Below are 20308 nucleotides of genomic sequence, written 5' to 3'. Positions count from 1 at the left end.
CATTTTAATAAGGCCGTAGTTTAATTAAAAGTAGAATAACATTTATGTACATAATCATCACACCTCAACAAGAGGCAACTAAGAGCCTCTTATGAATGCACATCCTGCCACCTTGGCATGGGTTTTATGAAACATACCTGAAGGGCCAGTGTGGGGCTCACACCTGGAATCCTAGCACTTTGGTAGTACAGGTGGGAGGATTGCTTGAGGCAAGCAGTTTTGAGACCAGACTAGGCAACCTAGAGAGACACTGTCAAAAAAAAAAAAAAAAAAAAAAAGAAAGAGAGAGAGAGAAAGAGAGAAAGAGAGAAAGAAAGAAAGCAAGAAAGAGAGAGAAAGAAAGAGAGAGAGAGAAAGAAAGAGAAAGAAAGAAAGAGAGAGAAAGAGAGAGAGAGAAAGAAAGAGAGAAGGAAGGGAAGGGAAGGGAGCTGAAGATCCACAAATTTTCTGTTTGGGTGATAGTGACAGGCTATTATCAATGAAAACATTTATTGAATTGAAGTGTGTGTCTGAGGCTTAAAAGAGGCCCTTTAGGTGTCAGGTTCTTCAAGATCATGTCCTTTGCAGGGACATGGATAGAGCTGGAGGCCATCAATCTTAACAAACTAACACAGGAACAGAAAACTAAATAGCTTATGTTCTCATTTATAAGTGGGAGCTAAATAATGAGAACACATGGACACATAGAGGGGAGCAACAGACACTGAGCCTATCGGAGGGTGGAGGGCGGGAGGAAGGAGAGAATTTGAAAAAAAAACTAATGGATACTAGACTTAATACCTGGGTAATGAAATAATCTGTACAACAAACCCCCATGACACAAGTTTACCTGTGGAACAGACCTGCACTTGTACCCCTGAACCTAAAATAAAAGTTAAACACACACACACACATATATGTATACGTTTAACTTTTAAGTTCAGGGGTACAAGTATATATATATAGACAGACACAGTATATGTACACACACACACACACACACACACACACACACATAGAGAGAGAGAGTCTATACTGAGAAAAAAAAGAAAGAAAATTTAACAAATTCAACAAATTCAAAAAAAGTGTTGTGTTCTCATATTTGGAACAAAATAGATCACAATCCTATGTATAGTGATAACAATTTATGTGCCCATAAACGTTTAGTGCTTTTCAGGTTCTTCAAACCGCACTGTCTTGCTTGACCCCTAGAACCACACAGCCAGGTATGTAAGGGGAGTCATCACCCTTCATTTGCCAGTGAGGAAAACAAAGGCTCTAGGAGGTAAGAAATGTGTCCAAGGTTAACAGGGGACCAAGTCTTAGTTCTTAATCCAGTGCCCTTACTAGAAGGTCAGAGAATCTAGAAGGTCAGAGAAAGGGCTCTTGAGTAAGACTACCTGGGTTCAAATTCAGGCTCTGTCACCGATTACCTGTGTGAATCATGGACCAGTTACTTAATGCCCCTGTCCCCAGTGAACATCTGGGGTTGTCCCCAGCTACCATTCCCTGGGCTTCCATTTGGGATCCTCATGGATTGTACTACTTACAATCATGGAGGAAGGCAAAGGGGAAGCAACGTGTGTCTCACATGGCAGCAGGAAAGAGCGAGAGAGGGGAGGTGCCACACTTTTAAGACCACCAGATCTTTTGAGAACAGTGTGGGAGAAACCACCACCATGATCCAATCACCAACTATCAGGTCTCTCCCTCAACATGTGAGATTTACAATTTGAGATGAGATTTGGGTGGGAACACAGAGCCAAACCATATCAAATACTGACTCTAACATCAGCTCCAGGGGGTAGCACAAGTGATCTAAACTAGGCCAATCAACTCATTCCATCACCCAGACCATGTCACTGATTCCACCATAACCATGTGATCTAAGCTAATCCAATCAGAAGGACTCAAAGAAAATGTTGGGACAAAGACATCTCTCTGGATGTGAACAAGGAAGCATGGTGTCCTTGGAGCTTCTGGCAGCCATCTTGGAACCATGAAAGGATGAAGTGGCACTTCTAGAAAGCAGAGACATAAAAAGAAACTATGACATCACTGTTGAATTTCTGACTCAAGCCCACCATTCACTTTGAATCTTTGAGTTACTTGAAATAATACATTCTTGTTTAAGCCAACTGGCGTTGTTTCCTGTTATCTACAACCAAAAACATTCTGATTCTCACAGACTCCTCAACCGTAGAATAGCAATAAATAGCAATATTCACCTTTATTAGTTTACTGTAAGACTCAAATAACACACGTGAATACTTGGCACAGTGCTGTACATGACATGGACACTTGGAAACATGTCATCTTTTTTCTCATTATAACATCTGGTTCTTTATGCCAAAAAAGTCAAGTCTTTCAAAGATAAATATCACATTTAGCCTGGAGGTACCAGATAAACTAAATTTACCCACACTTTTATGCATGGGCTCATTGAGGATGTGCTATTTTTAAATTGTATTATATTAGAAACTGCTGTAGCAGGAGGGCAGAGCTATTTTGTCATAATCATATTGCTCGTCATTTCCCGGGGTTTAGTGATTTTACTACCTTTTTCCCAGTATCCCCTGGGTTGGTGTCCTTAACCTATTATGTAATGATGTTTCAGGGTCTGGGAGATGAATTGCTCTGTACGTAAAATATGGCAGCAGATCTATACCCCTAAGCTCTGATAATTACTTTTTAATGCAACTACAATTCTTTCGAGGAGATGTTTTCGTGCTCTAAAATCTTCTTAAAAGCATCCCTTAGGCTGAAATTAAGTTGGAAGGAATGTCATGGAGGTCTGTGGCAAGGGGTGAGATGGGCTCAGGTTACCAACCAGCCTGACATGATTCATGAGCCTTGAGCGATGAGAAGCCCAGCCTGCCTCTCACCTCTGTGGCCATGCCTGTTCCTGCACACAGCTGCCAAGGCAAAGGGTGAGAATGCACTTCATCACCGAACATGACACCCACATAATGGTGACAAATGAGTCTTCGAGGAGGGGGAGAGTGAACAGGGTGGGGGCTTCAGGGGCTGGGACTGAGCTGGATGGGGGGCACCTACCAAGGCTACCCTTTGCACTGCATCAAAGAGTTTTTCTCTGTCAAAATAATTGTGGATTTCTGATATGGTTTTGCTGTGTCCCCACCCAAATCTCATCTTGAATTGTAACGCCCATAATTCCCACATCCCAGTGGGAGGTAATTATGTTATGGGGGTGGGTGTTTCCCGTCCTGTTCTCATGATAGTGAATAAGTCTTATGAGATCTCATGGTTTTAAAAACGGAAGTTTCCCACACAAGCTCTCTGTCTGCCTCCATCTATGTAAGATGTGACTTTCTCCTCCTTGCCTTCTGCCATGATTGTGAGGCCTCCCCAGCCACGTGGAACTGTAAGTCCATTAAACCTCCTTATTTTGTAAATTGTCCAGTCTCAGGTATGTCTTTATCGCAGCGTGAAAATGAACTAATACTTCTTTTCTATAATATTAATAAATATTTCAGTTAAGGTATTTAGAATTCCTAACTACAATTCTTTTGAGATGTTTTCATGCTCTAAAATCTTCTTAAAAGCATCCCTTCGGCTGAAATTAAGTTGGAACGAATGTCATGGAGGTCTGTGGCAAGGGATAAGGTGGGCTCAGGTTACCAACCCGCCTGACATTTGTCACAGCCAATGGGTTCCTTAGGAAGAAATGTCAGAGTCCTTCTGGAAATCCTTTGGCTACTGGACTTGGCTATGGATTGCCAGAGTCTTCCACTCTTTCCTCACTGTGTGTGCAAAACTGTCTTCCATTTCATTTTGGTATTCTCAAAATTAAGATTGTTTGGTCTCTGCAAAAACAAACAGGCTATCTTGTCTAGAGGGAGCTCTACATACAGGTGCCATAGCTGAGACATCATCTGTCCTAATATTGTTATTAACCTCTATGAAATTAATGCATGAAGTGCTTAATTAGCTACACAGAGGAAAGCAAATGGGAACCGGCATAATACAAAGATCCCCAAAGGGGATGGGATACCACAAAATGCTAAGGTCTCTGAATTCCAAAGAAATTCAAAATCCCCAAATGTTCAGCAGATTTATGAAAACGTTTCCTTTCCCTCTGCCTGACGCTACCCTTAGAAAAACTTTAAAGAGTTTAAAAACTAAGACAAACTAGAGTTCTTTACTTTGATCATCGGACACACAGAGAAGGATGGGCAGCCCCTAACAGCTCTCTGTCAAGGTGCTCTCTGATGGTCAGGTGAGGGAGCCTAACTGGTGCATAGGCCAAGGGGGCATAGTCCCTTCTCATGGTGTGAGGTCTCCGCGGTCACAGACAGATTCCCAGGGGAACTGTATGGACAAAGAGAAGAGAGAGTTGGCACAAATGGCTTTAGAAAAAGAGCAAACAAGATTTGATAGCACTGCTTTCATATGAAAAGAATGAGAAATGGATTTTCAACATAACTCAGAAAAAACATCCTGTAAGAGCATATGCTCACGTGATTTGGGCATGTTGCTCTCTAATGACCTGTAAAAAATGATAGAAAGAGTAGACTTTAGAATTCCCAGAGGATTAGATGGGCTGTGTGTCCATTACATCGTATTCTAAAATTGACACATTGTCCTTCTTTGGTATGGAGAGGCTGATGTGTTCCATCGGCAGCTGAAGATAGATCAATAAGTTTTAAATTCAAAAGGAATGAGTGGCAGGGTGTTGTTCTGACCAATGTTATACTCAAACCAAAAACCAAGGCTCTCAAAACCATGCATTTGAGGAATGATGGCAGGAAACAGAGAGTTATACCTACAGAATATATTTCATGGGGACACAGTAGCCACCTGTCTTAGTCTGTTCAGGCTGCTATAACAAAAATACCATAAACTTGGTGGTTTATAAATAACACACATTTATTTCTCACAGTTCTGGAGGATGGGAAGTCTAAGATTAACGAGCTAGCAGATTCCGTGTTATGTAAGGGCCTATTTCTTACCGATAGCACCTTCCCACTGTGTCCTTACATGGTAGAACGGGGTAAAAAAGCTCCCCTAGGTCTCGTTTATAAGGGCATGGCGCCCATGCATGACCTAATCACCTCCCAAAGGCCCCTCCTCTTAATACAAGCACAATGGGTATTAGGTTTCAGCATATAAATTTTAGGACACAAACATTCATACCATAGCACTACCTTCAATATTTGAGAAACCATCTTACAAAGAAGAGATTTTCCTGACTCTTGTGTCATTTCAGAGGACAAAACAAGGACCAATGACTTTGAGGTAGAAACAGACAAATTGCAGCTCCACAAATGAAGAACTTTCTAAGACTTCAGGCTACCAAACTAAGCAATGAGCATCCGTGAAAACCGAGATAGCCATCTCTCAAGCAGAGGCGGGAGGTAGGTAACAATGGGATGAACACAGTGACCTGCCCTCAAGTGTTTACTTTTTTCCAAGCTCTTTGCTACCTGCTTGACAGGTGTAGACTCATTTCATCTTCTAAGTATGTACTGATATCATCACCAATTTCAGAAGAGGAAAACCAAGGCTAATGACTAAAAACTAACAAAGCTAAGACTCAACCCTGCTAGTTCAACTCTGCAACTCACAAGTTTAACAACTGGATAACCCATCCACTTCTGTCACAGAAGGGATTCTTACAGACCCAGTTATCCCTGCTAAATTCCTTTGAACACTCAAAGTGAATATATAGTCATAATTTACTTAACCATGGAGATACATTCTGAGAACTACGTCACTGTGCAAACATCGTAGAGTGAACTTACACAAACATAGATGTGCTACTACACACCTAGGCTATATGGAATAGACTAGTGCTTAGTGCTTCTAGGTTACAAACCTGTAGAGCATGTTACTATACTGAATACTGTGGGCAATTATAGCACAACGGTGAGTATTTGTGCATATAAGTATATCCAAACATAGAAAAGGTGCAGTAAAAATACCATATAAAAGGTATTTAAAAGGTACACATGTATATATCACTGACCAAGATTGGAGCTTGCAGGACAGGAAGTTGCCCTGAGTGAGTGTCAGTGAGTGAGTGGAGAGTGAATGTGAAGGCCTGGGACCTTACGGTACACTACTGTAGACATTTAAACATCATACACTTAGGCTACACTAAATTTTTAAAAATGCATTCTTACTTTATTTCTTCAGTAATAAATTAATCTTAGCTTATGTAACTTTTTTATGTTTTAATTCTATTTTAAGAACTTTGATACTTTTGTAATAACATAGCTTTAAACACAAACATATTGTACAGCTGTATAAAAATATTTCCTTTCTTTATATTATTACTCTATAAGCTTTTTTCTACTTTAATTTTTTTTCTTTTTTTCTTGTTTTTGTTTTTGTCTTGAGATAGGATCTCACTCTGTCACCCAGGCTGGAATTCAGTGGCACAATCACAGCTCACTGCAGCTTCAACCTCACAGGCTCAGTTAATCCTCACTACCTCAGCCTCTCAAATAGCGGGAAATACAGGTGTGCACCACCATGCCTCGCTAATTTTTTGTATTTTTGGTAGAGACAGAGTTTTATCATGTCGCCCAGGCTGGTCTTGAACTCCAGGACTCAAGCAATCTACCTGCCTTGGTCTCCAAAAGTGCTGGGATTACAGGTATGAGCCACCATATCTGGCTTTTGTTTTTTTGTTGTTGTTTTCTGTTTTTTTACTTTTTAAAATAATGTTGTTAAAAGCTAAGACAGAGCAGGGTGCAGTGGCTCACACCTGTAATCCCAATTACTTGGGAGGCTGAGGTGGAAGGATTACTTGAGGCCTTTTCAAGATCAGCCTGGGCAACAAAACCCCCATCTCTAAAAAAATTTTGTTTTAATTAGTTGGGCTTAGTGGCATAGGTCTCTAGTCCCAGCTACTCAGGAGGCTGAGGCAGGAGGATCCCTTGAACCCAGGAGTTCACGGCTATCGTGAGCTGTGATCATGCTGCTGCTCTCCAGCCTGGGTGACAGTGAGAAATGTCTCATTCTCTCTTTTCTGCCATCACGTAAGACATGCCTTTTGCCTTCCACCACAATTGTGAGGCCTCACCAGCCATGTGGAACTGTGGGTCCATTAAACTTCTTTTTCTTTATAAATTATCCATTCTTGCTTATATCTTTATCAGCAGTGTGAAAACAGACTAATACAGTGAAACTGGTAAGGTGGGTGCTGTTGTAAAGATACCCGAAAATGTGGAAGCGACTTTGGAACTGGGGAATAGGCAGAGGTTGGAATGGTTTGGAGGGCTCAGAAGAAGACAGGAAAATGTGGGAAGGTTTGGAACTTCCTAGAAACTTAAAAGGCTTTGACCGAAATGCTGAAAATGATACTGACAATGAAATCCAGGCTGAGGTGGTCTCAGATGGAGATGAGGAACTTATGAACTGGAGTAAAGGTGACTGTTGCTATGTTTTAGCGAAGAGACTGGTGGCATTTTGCCCATGCCCTAGAGATTTGTGGAACTTTGAACTTGAGGGAGATGATTTAGAGTATCTGGTGGAAGAAATTACTAAGAAGCAAAGCATTCAGAAAGTGACTTGGGTACTGTTAAAAGCTTTCAGTTTTAAAAGGAAAACCGAGCATAAAAGTTTGAAAAATTAACAGCCTGATGATGAAATGGAAAAGAAAAAACCATTTTCTGAGGAGAATTTCAAGCTGGCTGCAGAAATTTGCATAAGTAACTATTATCACCAAATGTTAATCACCAAAATACTGCAGAAAATGTGTCCAGGGCGTGTCAGAGACCTTTGTAGCAGTCCCTCCCATCACAGGCCTGGAGGCCTAGGAGGAAAATATGGCTTCATGGGCCAGGCCCATGGTCCCCCTGTTGTGTGTAGCCTAGGGACTTGGTGTCATCCATCCCAGCCACTCTAGCCATGGCTAAAAGGGGCCAAGATACAGTTCGGGCCATAGCCTCAGAGGGCGCAAGCCCCAAGCCTTGGCAGCTTCCACATGGTGTTGAGCCTGCAGGTGCACAGAGGTCAAGAATTGAGGTTAGGGAACCTCTGCCTGGATTTCAGAGGATATATGGAAACAATGGATGTCCTGGAAGTCCAGGCAGAAGTTTGCAGCAGGGGTGGGGCTCTCATGGAGAACCTCTGCTAGGGCAGTGCAGAAGGGAAATGTGGCCTCTAACTGAGCCCCCACACAGAGTCCCTACTGGGGCACCACCTAGTGGAGCTGTGAGAAGAGGGTCACAGTCCTCCAGACCCCAAAATGGTAGATCCACCAAAAGCTTGCACTGTGCACCTTGAAAAGCTGCACACACTCAATGGCAGCCTGTGAAAGCAGCCAGGAGAGAGGCTGTACCCTGCAAAGTCACAGAGACAGAGCTGTCCAAGACTGTGGGAGCCCATCTCTTGCATCAGCATGATATGGATATGAGACATGGAGTCAAAAGAGATCATTTTGGAGCTTTAAGATTTGACTGCCCTGCTGGATTTTGGACTTGCATGGGACCAGTAGCCCCTTTGTCTTGGCCAATTTATCCCATTTGGAAGAGCTGTATTTACCCAATGCCTGTACCCCCATTGTATCTAGAAAGTAACTAACTTGCTTTTGATTTTACAGGCTCATAGGCGGAAAGGACTTCCCTTGTCTTATGAGAATGAGACAAAGGACTTCCCTTGTCAAATGAGACTTTGAACTATAGACTTCTGAGTTAATGCTAAAATGAGTTAAGACTTTGGGGTACTGTTGGGAAGGCATGATTGGTTTTGAAATGTGAGGACATGTGATTTGGGAGGGGTCAGGGATGGAATGATATGGTTTGGCTGTGTCCCTACGCAACTCTCATCTGGAATTATAGCTCCCGTAATTCCCATGTGTTGTGAGAGGGACCTGGTGGGAGATAATTGAATCATGGGAGTGTTTCCCCCATACTGTTCTCATGATAGTAAACAAGTCTCATGATATCTGATGGTTTTATAAGGGGAAACCCCTTTCACTTGGATCTCATTCTCTCTTGTCTGCCACCATGTAAGATGTACCTTTTGCCTTCCGCCATGATTTTGAGGCCTCCCCAGCCACGTGCAACTGTGAGTCCACTAAAATTCTTTTTCTTTATAAATTGCCCAGTCTTGGGTATGTCTTTGTCAGTTGTGTGAAAACAGACTAATACACCATCTCTTAAAAAAAAATAAAAACAAAAACTAAGACACTAACACACACATTAGCCTAGGCCAATACAGGGACAGGATCGTCAACATCACTGTCTTCCACCCTCCACATCTTGTCCCACTGGAAGGTTTTCAGGTGCAATAACACACATGGAGCTGTCGTCTCTACGATGACAATGCCTTTTTTTGAAATACCTTCTGAAAGACTTGCCTGAGGCAGTTTTACAATTAACTCCTTTTTTTAATAAGTAGAAGGAATACACTCTAAAATAACAATAAAAACTAATATAGTAAATAAGTAAACCAGTAACAATGCCATTTATTATCATTATCAAGTACTATGTCCTATACGTAATTGTGTATGTTAGACTTTTATATAACTGGCAGTGCAGTAGGTTTGTTTATACCAGCATGACCATAAACACCTTAGTAATGCGTTGTGCTAGACATTTACAACAACTAAAATGTCACTAGGTCATAGCTGAATTTTTCAGCTCCATTAAAATCATCTTATGAGAAGCTGGTCAGTCATTGATGCATGACTATAATTATGCTAAAATCCAGAGTCCTCTTGAGGGGATTGTAAAATGTGAGATCCTTGTGGTCAGGACTGGCAGGGAAAACAAGGACCTATAAGCCTTGTGAGAGGGGCTAATAAGGGTGCAGCTGAGAAAGGAAGGACATTCCAGGTAAGGGGACCAGGGAGAGCAAAGGGGTAGAGCCAGAACAAGGACCAGAGAGAAAATTGCAGTGGCTGGAAGACTGATTTTGAGTCTAAGCACAATGGGCCATAACTTTGGAATGGTTGGCCAGAGCCAGACTACAGAAAGCATAGAAATCCAGGTTAAGATTTTAGATTTCAGCCAGGCGTGGTGGCTCACGCCTGTAATCCCAGCACTTTGGGAGGCCAAGGCGGGCGGATCACAAAGTCAGGAGATCGAGACCATCCTGGCTAACATAGTGAAACCCCATCTCTACTAATAAATACAAAAATTAGCTGGGAGTGGTGCCAGGTACCTGCAGTCCCAGCTACTCAGGAGGCTGAGGTCGGAGAATGGCGTGAACCCAGGAGGAGGAGCTTGCAGCAGTGAGCCGAGATCATGACACTGCACTCCAGCCTGGGCAACAGAGCAAGACTCAGTCTCAAAAAAAAAAAAGAAGAAGAAGATTTTAGATTTCATTGGTAGATACAAGGAAATCATTGAAAGTTTTAGGGCAGGAGAATGACACAATAAAAATACCATTCTAGAAAGATTAGCCTGGAAGCAGGGTAGAGGACAGATTACAACAAATAAATGCTGGAAGGGGGCAGGCCACTTAGGAAGAAATGGAAACAATCCACCAACAAGCTGTGAAGGCTTAACCGAGATAAGGGAGGAATCAACATTCAGTAACTCAGTGTTGTTTCACAAGTTTATTTCAAGGTGGGGATTTGCCTTCTGGACTAAGGATAAGGCTGAAGATGCATAATCCCAGCAAATTTTTATTTACTGCAGTGTGCGTTGGGTTTTTCTTACTAGCAACCAAAAAAAATTATTGAACTAAGAATTTTTTCATCTACCCCTTCCCCCTCCATCCCGCTCCACACAAAAACAAATAGTTCTCCTAAATTGAATGGACCCCTATTCAAGCTGTATGCATTAAATTGGCTTGTAAGGGTAAATGTGGCCTCAGAGTGTCAACCCAGAGAGAGGGACCAATCCACAGGCCATGTGACTAAGAAGACCACCCCACCTACATTACCCTGTGAAGTTCTCCAATCAGTGCCAGGATAAGACCACCCCAATCTGAGAATAGCCATTTGTTGGTCACCTCTGAGAATTTGGGAGCTCAAAAAAGCAGAGACTTGACTCTGCAGTTCAGAGCTTCTCCAGGAACAAGCAAGCAGACAGAACAGAAGATTGTCATGACAGATGTGGTAATAAAGTTCCCACCAAGTGTAACTTCAAGCAAATTGAACTTCTTCAATCTATCACCAGACGTGGGAGGTTGAGACCCATTCTTCTGTGTCGAGTGTAGTCACTGGCGGGTTAATGGAAGCAACCTGTAACTTTCAGCTGGCAGCTGCATCTCCTAGTTTGTTCTCAAGCAACTGAGCTATGGCCACAGGGTCTGGGGAATTGGGTTAAAGTGACACCGTGTCTCACTTAGACATTGAGATGTATCTCCTGATGTGTGATGGACATGGGGGAGATGGGGACTCAGATCTACGCAGGGCAGGTATCAAGTTTGGACATCCTCATGATAAATGTTTTCCATCTTCAAGGGTGCCCTTCCTGCTCTGAATGCCTTACCCTTACAAATAAATGACTGAAAATTTATTTAATAACACACTTCATGTTCCCTTCAGCCCATTCTCCTCCAAGGAAGCATGTTGGTAGCAAAGTAGATGATATTGTCTTTCCTTTCTCCCTGCCTGTCCTATGCCTTGGTAGTCCTAAGACTGTCATGTGACTGTTTCTAAGGCTGGGAACATGCATCTGATTGGTTATTAAATGACATGCACAGCATTAAGACACCCTGAGTCTCTCAACAGAACACTTCCTTTCTACAACTACCATGTGTATAGAGCCCCAGAATCCACTGAGTACTTTCACATGATTGTTTTTGATGACGACGATGATGATGGTGATGATAGCTAATATTTATGTAGCAGACACTCTGTTAGATGCTTTATATCCATCAGGGCATTTTAGCCTCATTGCAGTCTTATTAGGCAGGGATGTAATCATCCCAGTTTACAGATGAGGAAATTGAGGCCCAGAGGAGAAGTTACTTGCCCTTGAGGTCATACAACTAGGAAATGGCAGTGACAGGCACTGCTCGAAGTTCCAATGACTCTAAGGCCCAATTCATGAGCTATTCCTTATTTACAATGGATGCTTCAGTGGAAGGACTGCAGGGAGGCCCTGTCCTCTCTGATGATGGCTCTGGAACTTCTCTGACCTTTTCATCCTGCAACACTTGCCCCATGGGGGACCAGCAGGGGTAGGAGGAGAATGGGATGGAGGTCAAGGTGTAGTTGAGCAAAGGAGGGAGGAGCAGGGGACAGCAGCCACACTCCTATCCTGCTCCCCATCCCAGAGCACACCACAGCCCTGAGACAAAGGCCCTGTGACCTTTTCTGTGTGAAGATGGCCAAGAGGAACAGCCTGAAGCTCCCTCTAAAGGGCAGAAAACTCCCACCCTGGGCCCCATCCAGGGTCACAAAGGACCCTCTCCTCTGCCAGTCCCCAGCTGCTACACCTCGGTAATCGGTCTACACTGGTGGTTCTCAAATCAGTGTAATTTTTCTCCTTGGGAGGCATCTGACAATATCCAGGGACATTTTTTGATTGTCACATGGGGGAAGGGTACTACTGGCAACTAGTGGATAAAGGTCAAAGATGCTACATACACCCTACTGTATGTAGAGCAGCCCTCCACAACAAAGAATTATCTGATTCAAACTGTCAATAGTGCCCAGGTCTGTCCACACCAAGGGTGATCATGTTGGACCCTCAACAACTTTCAAGGTGTCCACAGCACCTGCCAGATCAGGTGAAGGCCTTTCAGCAGGCTGCAAAATCAGAGGCAAAGATGTGGATTAGAGCCCATGCCCCTATCCCCAAAGGGATGTCAGCACCAGGACGTGGGTGGAACCATGGTCCACGATCAGGTAGCAGAACAGGCAGCTCCATCCTACTTCCTTGCTAAGAGAAAGAACATCATGGCTCTCTTTGTAGACATCAGGCAGTATGTTCTGTGTATCCTTCATCTTTTAATTCTTACAGAGGATTATCTATGAGGCCGATTCTCTTTTTATTGCCATTTCCAGATGATAAAAACCAAGGCTTATAGATCTAAGTAACTAAATGAACTGGAGTAGTTGTCCCAAATCATGCAGCTGCACAAATGACTTCACAAGCATCTTGCATATTCCTCCACCCAGGGCTCTATCCTGCTCTACCGCTCCCTATGAAAAGATGGCTACCTGAACGTCTTGCTCTCATTAAAAACAAATGAAAATGCTTTAACTTTCTCTTACTTGGAAAAAAAAAGCAACTTCCAGATCAACCATTGCTCTCACCCCACATTGGCTCAGTCAGTCCAATTCCTCTCCTATCTTCCTCACACATCCACATCCAGTCCCTTGGTAAATGCTGCCAACTCAACCTTTGCAGTAGATATGGAGTCTCACTTCTTACCACCACTCTGGCTTCCACTGTCCTCCTCCCAGCCATCACATCTGACCCTGGATCTTACCATAGCCTTTTCACTGCTCTCCTGCTCCACCCCATGCCCGATCTTTAATATTTTTCATAAGGCAATCAGGGTGAACTTTCTAAAACTATAGTCTGATCTTGCCACACCTCAAAGCCCTCCAATGGACCCACAGAGGGCAAGTGGGGAACCTAAACATCCACCCTCATCAGGCTGCAATAAGCCACCCCAACCCCCACCCTAGCCTTGCCAGGGAGGTGCCAAAGAAGGTTGAGTGGGAGCTTGAACTTTCATCCCACCCAGAGAAAGCAAAGTACCCACTACCACCAAGGTGTCAGTGGAGACCTCATGGGGAGCTTAGACTTTCACCCAATCCAGGTATAAAAAGGTGCTCCTTCTCCTCACTGGGGTGGTATCAGTGAAGAGAACAAGGCCACCCCTTCACCCAACACACATACACACACAGTGGCAGCGGAGACCATGTAGGGTATAGAAAAGAGGCACTAATGCCCCTCCTAGCCATGGTGGTTTCTTTCATCCACTGGAGTAGTGTCAGAGAAAGCCTGCTAAAACATAAATTTTAAGTAAGACCCAGAGTCTCATAATATAATACTCAAAATTCCTAGATTTTATTCAAAATTACTCCTCATACCAAGAACCAGGAAGTTCTCAAAATAAATGAAAAAAGACAATTAACAGATGTCAACACCAAAATGACACAGATGTTAGAATTATCTACTAAGAATTTTTAAGTAGTCATTATAAAAATATTTCAATAAGCAGCTAAGAACATGCAACAAATTTTTAAAAATTGAAAATAACAGCAAAGAAACAGAAAATGCTACCAAAGCTATAAGGAAGCTATAAGGAAAAATCAAATGAAAATATTAGAACCAAAAAATACAATAACCAAAGTAAAACCTCAATGGATGGGCTCAGCAGCAGAATGGAGAACACAGAGAAAAGAATCCGTGAACTTGAAGACAAAACAATAGAAACTACTCAAATCGGTTGGAGAGAAAATAAACTAAAAGTAATGAACAGAACATCAGGAGCCTGGGAAATCCAGTTGGCCCTCTGTATCCGTGGGTTCCTCAACCATGGATTCAACCAAAAATAGATTGAAAATATCTGGGGGGAAAAAAAAATAAAAAATAATGATACAATAATAAAAAAAATAACAATGCAGTATAATGCTATTAATATTGTATTAGGTATTATATTGTATGACATTTTACATTGTATTAGGTATTATAAGTAATCTAGGGATGATTCAAAGTATATAGGAGGATGCACCTAGGTTAGATGCAAATACTATGCAATTTTATTTAAGAGACTTGAACATTTGTGGATCTGGGTATTCGAGAGGGGTCCTGGAACAAATCTCCTGTGGATATCAAGAGATGACTACCGCATAACAAAAGATAAAATATTTGTGTCAGTAGAGTCCCAGGAGAGGAGAAAGTTGATAGAGCTGAAAAGGTACTTGAAGAAATAATGGCTAAAAACTAACAAAATTTGGCACAAGACATAAAGCTACAAATTCAGAAAGCTGAGCAAATCCAAACAGGATAAATCCAAAGAAATTCACTTCAACATACATTACGGTCAAACTTCTAAAAATTAAAGACAAAGAAAAAAACATTGAAAGCAGCCAGAACAAAAAGCAACTTGATGTTTATAAGGGAAAAACCATCCAAATTACTATAGATTTCTCATCAGAAACTATAAAAGCCAGAAGAAATTGGCACATTTTTCAATACTGAAAGAAAAGACCTGTCAATGCAGAATTTTATATCTGGTAAAAAAGAAATACTATTCATGAATGGAGAGGAAGTCAAGACATTCCCAGATTTGAAAAAAAAAAAAAAAAAAAAAAACCTAAGATGATTTCTCACCAGCAGACCTGTCCTAAGAGAATAATTAAATGAAATTCTCTAAACAGAAAGAAAATGATTAAAGAAGAAATCTTGCAACCTCAGGAGGGAAGAATGAGCACAGAAAATGCAAAAATACAGGCAAATACAATAATGTTTCCTTTTTCTCTTGAGCTTTCTATATTAGTTTGGCAGTTGAAGCAAAAATTATAAAATTGTCTAATGTGGTTCTCAATGTAGGTAGAGAAAATATTTAAGACAATAATATGATAAATCAGGAATGACAAAAGGGTATAAAAGTTGATAAGGTCTCTACACTTCACTTGAACTGGTAAATGTGGACACTAGTCAATTTAGATAAGTTATGTACATGTACTGCAAGTTCTAAAGCAACCACTAAAAAAAAGTTACACAAAGAGATATACTCAAAAACATTAAAATAGCATTCTAAAAAATGTCCAAGCAACTCACAGAAAGGCAGAAAATAGAAAAATGAAAAAGGAGAAGAAACATAAAACAAAAAAGTGGCAAACTTAAGCTTATCATAGCAATAGTCACATTAAATGTAAATGATCTAAACACACCAATTAAAAAACAGAGATTGGCAGAGTTGACTTCACAAAAATGACCTAACTATATGCTGTCTATAAGAAACTCCCTTCAAATATAGTGATAAGTTGAAAGTATTTATGGGTTCCACGTTTGTGGAGTCAACTATTAGGTTCGTGCAAAAGCAATTGTGGTTTTTGTCATGACTTTTAATGGCAAAAACTGCAATTACTTTTGCATCAAAATAATGACTGTGAATTGAAAATATTTGAAAGAAAAACTGCACCTATACTGAACATGTACGGGTTTTTTTCTTGTCATTATTCCCTACGTAATACAGTATAACAACTCTTTACATCGCATTTACATTGTATTAGGTATTTTATGTAATCAAGAGATAATTTAAAGTATACAGGAGGATGTGTGTAGGTTATGTGCAAATACTACACCATTGTATATAAGGGACTTAAGCATCAGCAGATTTTGGCATTCACAGAAAGTCCTAGAACCAGTTCCCCACAGATACCAAGAAATGACCATACCATCCAGACATTAATCGAAAGAAAGCAACAGGAGTAGCTATATTAACATCAGAAAAAAAGTTGACTTCAAAGTAAAGAAAATTGCCAGTGACAGAGAGGGATATTGCGTAATGATAAAAGGGTCAATTTACCATGCAAACATAACAATCTTTAAAAAAAAAATCAGTCTTACTATACGACCCATCAATCGCATCCTAGGCACTTATCTCAGAGAAATGAAGGTTTATGTCCTCACAAAGGCCTGTATGTGATTGTTTATTGCAGCTTTCTGTAATAGCCAAAAACTACAACCAAAGCATCACTCAATAGGTCAGTGGTCAAACAAACTGTGCTACATTCATACTATGGAATACTACTCAGAAAAGAAGAAAGAGAAGAAGGAGGAATGGAACTACTGATTCATGCAACAACATGGACAGACCTCAAGGGTATTATGTTAAGCGAAAAAAGCCAGTCTCATAGGTCACATAATGCATAATTCCATCTATAGAGCACTCTCGAAACAAAATGAAAGAGATCGGTTGCCAGAAGTTAGAGATGGTGGGAGGTTATGGGACAATGGATATAACTATGAAATGGGAGATAGTTGTGGTAATGGAATAGTTCTGTATCTTGATTGCAGTAGTGGATACCAAAGCCTACACATAAAATAAAATATCATAGAACTGTACACACACATTGTATTAATGTCAATTTTCTCATTTTTTATATTGTACTGTAATTATGTAAAATATAACCACTGGGATAAACTGGATAAGGGTGTGTGGAACCACCCACCCCCAACTCCTGTATCACCTTTGCAATAATGAGTTTAAAAACAATTGACTTCTTCTGTGAAGTGACCCTCACCCTCTTAAAGGGGCTGCCCCTTGATCCACAGCCCTGTCCCCATATCTGTTCTCCCACCAGCCTCTGGGCAGGGGCTAGGACTTCTTTTTTTTTTTTTTTTTTTTTTTTTTGTATCTCTTCAAAACAGTGCCTGGGTTATAGTAGCTTCTCAGTAAATATTTGTTGAATGACTAAGTGAGTGTGTGACTTGCAACCCTGGTTCTATCACAGAACAACCTGGGCCACATGGGAGAAGAATGTCACAGCCTAAGACAAGGAAAAGTAGTGTAAATTTTAAGTCACCCCAGACAAGCTGGCTTCTTTCTGATGTGACTAGATCCATTCTGGCTGCTTAGAAATAGTCTTTTGCCAAACAACTGCATCTCCAGGAATCTAGTTGTTGTGTGCCACTAATTATAAAAATAATACATGTGAGAATTGCCAGGATGCTAAAACTATTAAGTTTAATGGGAAACAGGATATTTACAAGATTCAGATGATTTATTAATTACAAAAAAGAAAACAGTAATTTAACAGTGGCAGACACTACCTTTCTTACTTAATGTTAATCCAAATTAACATCACTTCTAATGAGACAAAATGGCATCATGTGCCTCCCATCTAATGCACCGAGAACAACAATCTATGGCTTCCTGCCCAAACACATAACCCGAATCTAACGATGAAACATCAGACACACACAGATTGAGGGATATTCTACAAAACAAAACTAGTCTTTATTCTTCAAAAATATCAAACTATGGCCAGGAGCAGTAAGGTGGGAGGATAGTTTGAGACCAGGAGTTCAAGACCAGCCTGGACAATACAGCAAGACCCTGTCTCTACGAAAATTTAAAAATTAGCCTGGTGTGGTGTTGCATGCCTGTAGTTCTAGCTACCCAGGAGGCTGAGGTGAAGGGATCACTTGAGCCCAGGAGTTTGAGGCTGCAGTGAACTATGATCACACCACTGCACTCCAGTCTGGGCAAGAGAGCAGGAATCTATCTTAAGAAAGTATGTATCAAGGTCATAAAATGCAAAGAAAGGCTAAAGAATCATTCCAGATTAAAGAAGATTAAAAAATAGAATGCTTGGTATAATTTGAATACAGACTGTGGGTTGGATAATTGCATGTGTGTATACATGCAGGTATCACTGTTACATTTCCCAGGGTTGACACCCTTACTAACGTGTGCAGCAGAATGTCCCTGTGTTCAGGGGATACACACCAAAGTATTTACATGTGAAAGAGGAATGGTGAAACAAAGCAATGTGGCAAAATGGTACCAATTGGTGAATCTAGGTGACTGGTACACGGAGTTCTTTTCGGTAAATTTTAAATTATTTCAAAATAAAAAGGCTTTTAAAAATCATACATGTAAAAAAAAATTATACATGTATACATTTGTATGCTGGGAGGAAAGGCGGCTTTAGGCCGACTCTGAGTTGTAGCATCCTATAGCAAATCAAAAACAAAAAAGAAAGAAAAGAAACTGTCCCTGAATGTCCTCAAGTTCTCTAAACGCCTGCGCGGCTCTTTGCACCCCTCAGCATTCTGTCTGCTCAAATGTTCCACTGGGGCTGGAGGAAGAGACCCCTCCTGTCCTTGCAGCTGCAGCTCACTCAGCCTAAGTTAAAATGGTGGGAGGAGGCCAGCGGAATGCAGGAGGCCTGGGAAGCACCTGAGACAGTAAGATAAGCAGGCCCTGTCTGAACCATGGCAATTTGATCAAAATGGTCTCTGAGATGCTCTCTCTCACCTCTTCTCACAAAGGCACGATAGCCCTATTTGACTCAAGCCAACTCATAGATTTTACTCATTATTTTTCCTGTTGAACTCTTGGTCCACAGTGAAGATCATTTGCAAATAAAGCCCAGGGTTTCTAAAGGGTTTATGAGACAATCAACCAGGCAGGAATGTAGTCTCCAGTGTCAAATCAGTCTCTGACTATCCATTATTATTCTTTTTTTTAATATCACTCGTTTTTTTCTCTGTTAAAGTTGTTTCTATTCATCTCACTTTACCACTGCCCAGACCAATCTTCCTAAATTAGCAGAGGCTTGCAGCACCCTGCATGGGGAAGGAAAGTGGGGCGGGGGGGAGGGGAGCAGAATAGACAGACAGACTGTCTGCAGCAAAACTATTTAATTCGAGCGGGTTGCCCCCTCTGAAAAATGATGTCCACATCAGATAAGGAGACGGGCAGTTTAAATTGTTCTATCAGAACCGAGTTGCCTGTTTTTGAAGCTCATTCTAGACAATTGAAAACTGTTCTCTTCTCCTTTTTCTATAACGCAATTGCCCAACTTGAAGGCTGTTTGTGATTGAAGTAGGGGCCACAATAATTTATACAGTAAAAGCCTCTATCTAGATCAAATTGTATATTTTCTACGTAACTATGCTGGGTAAATAGTCCCTCTGTTTTACCTTTAATGCAGTATCTTTATGCATTCTGTCAAGCTAACACTCCTTTGGGAATATTTTACATGCTAGTACACAGGCAACTTGCTACTTACTACATTTACTGTGGTTTGGCTTTTCGCAGATGAGAATATTAAGTGTTATATCCGCCTTCCTTAGAAGCAGTTTGCCCTGTGAATGTGCATTTGTTGCCCTAATGGGTCTTTTCCTGTTTTAATTAATATGACAACATAGGAGTGTCATCAACCAATATTTATGGAGCAACCCTCTAAGTCTTGTGGCCTGTGCTGGGGGCTTTAATTAAAAGGTCCTATCTTATTCTGGGGATCTATGCAACAGAGATATTCACACAGCTGTGCAAGGGCAGCTATACAAGGAGCTGGCTGTAGCATGATTTGCTAGGGCACAACAATGGGATTGACTAAATAGATTATTATACAGCCATTAAAGTACTGGATCAATGAGTATTAATTAAAATGGAAAGATACCCATGATATATTGGGGAATCTAAAAAAGAGAACTGAAAAATATTACTGATAGAATGATCCAATTTTCAAGGAGAAAAAAAATCTCAGGCCAGGCACAGTGGCTCGTGCCTATGATCCCACCACTTTGGGCAGCCAAAGCAGGAAGATCACGTGAGCCCAGGACTTTGAGACCAGCCAGAACAACATAATGAGACCCCATCTCTACAAAAACATTTAAAAAACAAAAATTAGCCAGGCATGGTGGCTCACACCTATGAGGCGGGAGGATTGCTTAAGCACAGGAGATCAAGCCTACAGTGA

This window comes from Mandrillus leucophaeus, unplaced genomic scaffold, assembly GCF_000951045.1.
Source record: "Mandrillus leucophaeus isolate KB7577 unplaced genomic scaffold, Mleu.le_1.0 Scaffold299, whole genome shotgun sequence".
Taxonomy (NCBI): Eukaryota; Metazoa; Chordata; class Mammalia; order Primates; family Cercopithecidae; genus Mandrillus; species Mandrillus leucophaeus.
Note: the sequence above shows the minus strand (reverse complement) of the source record.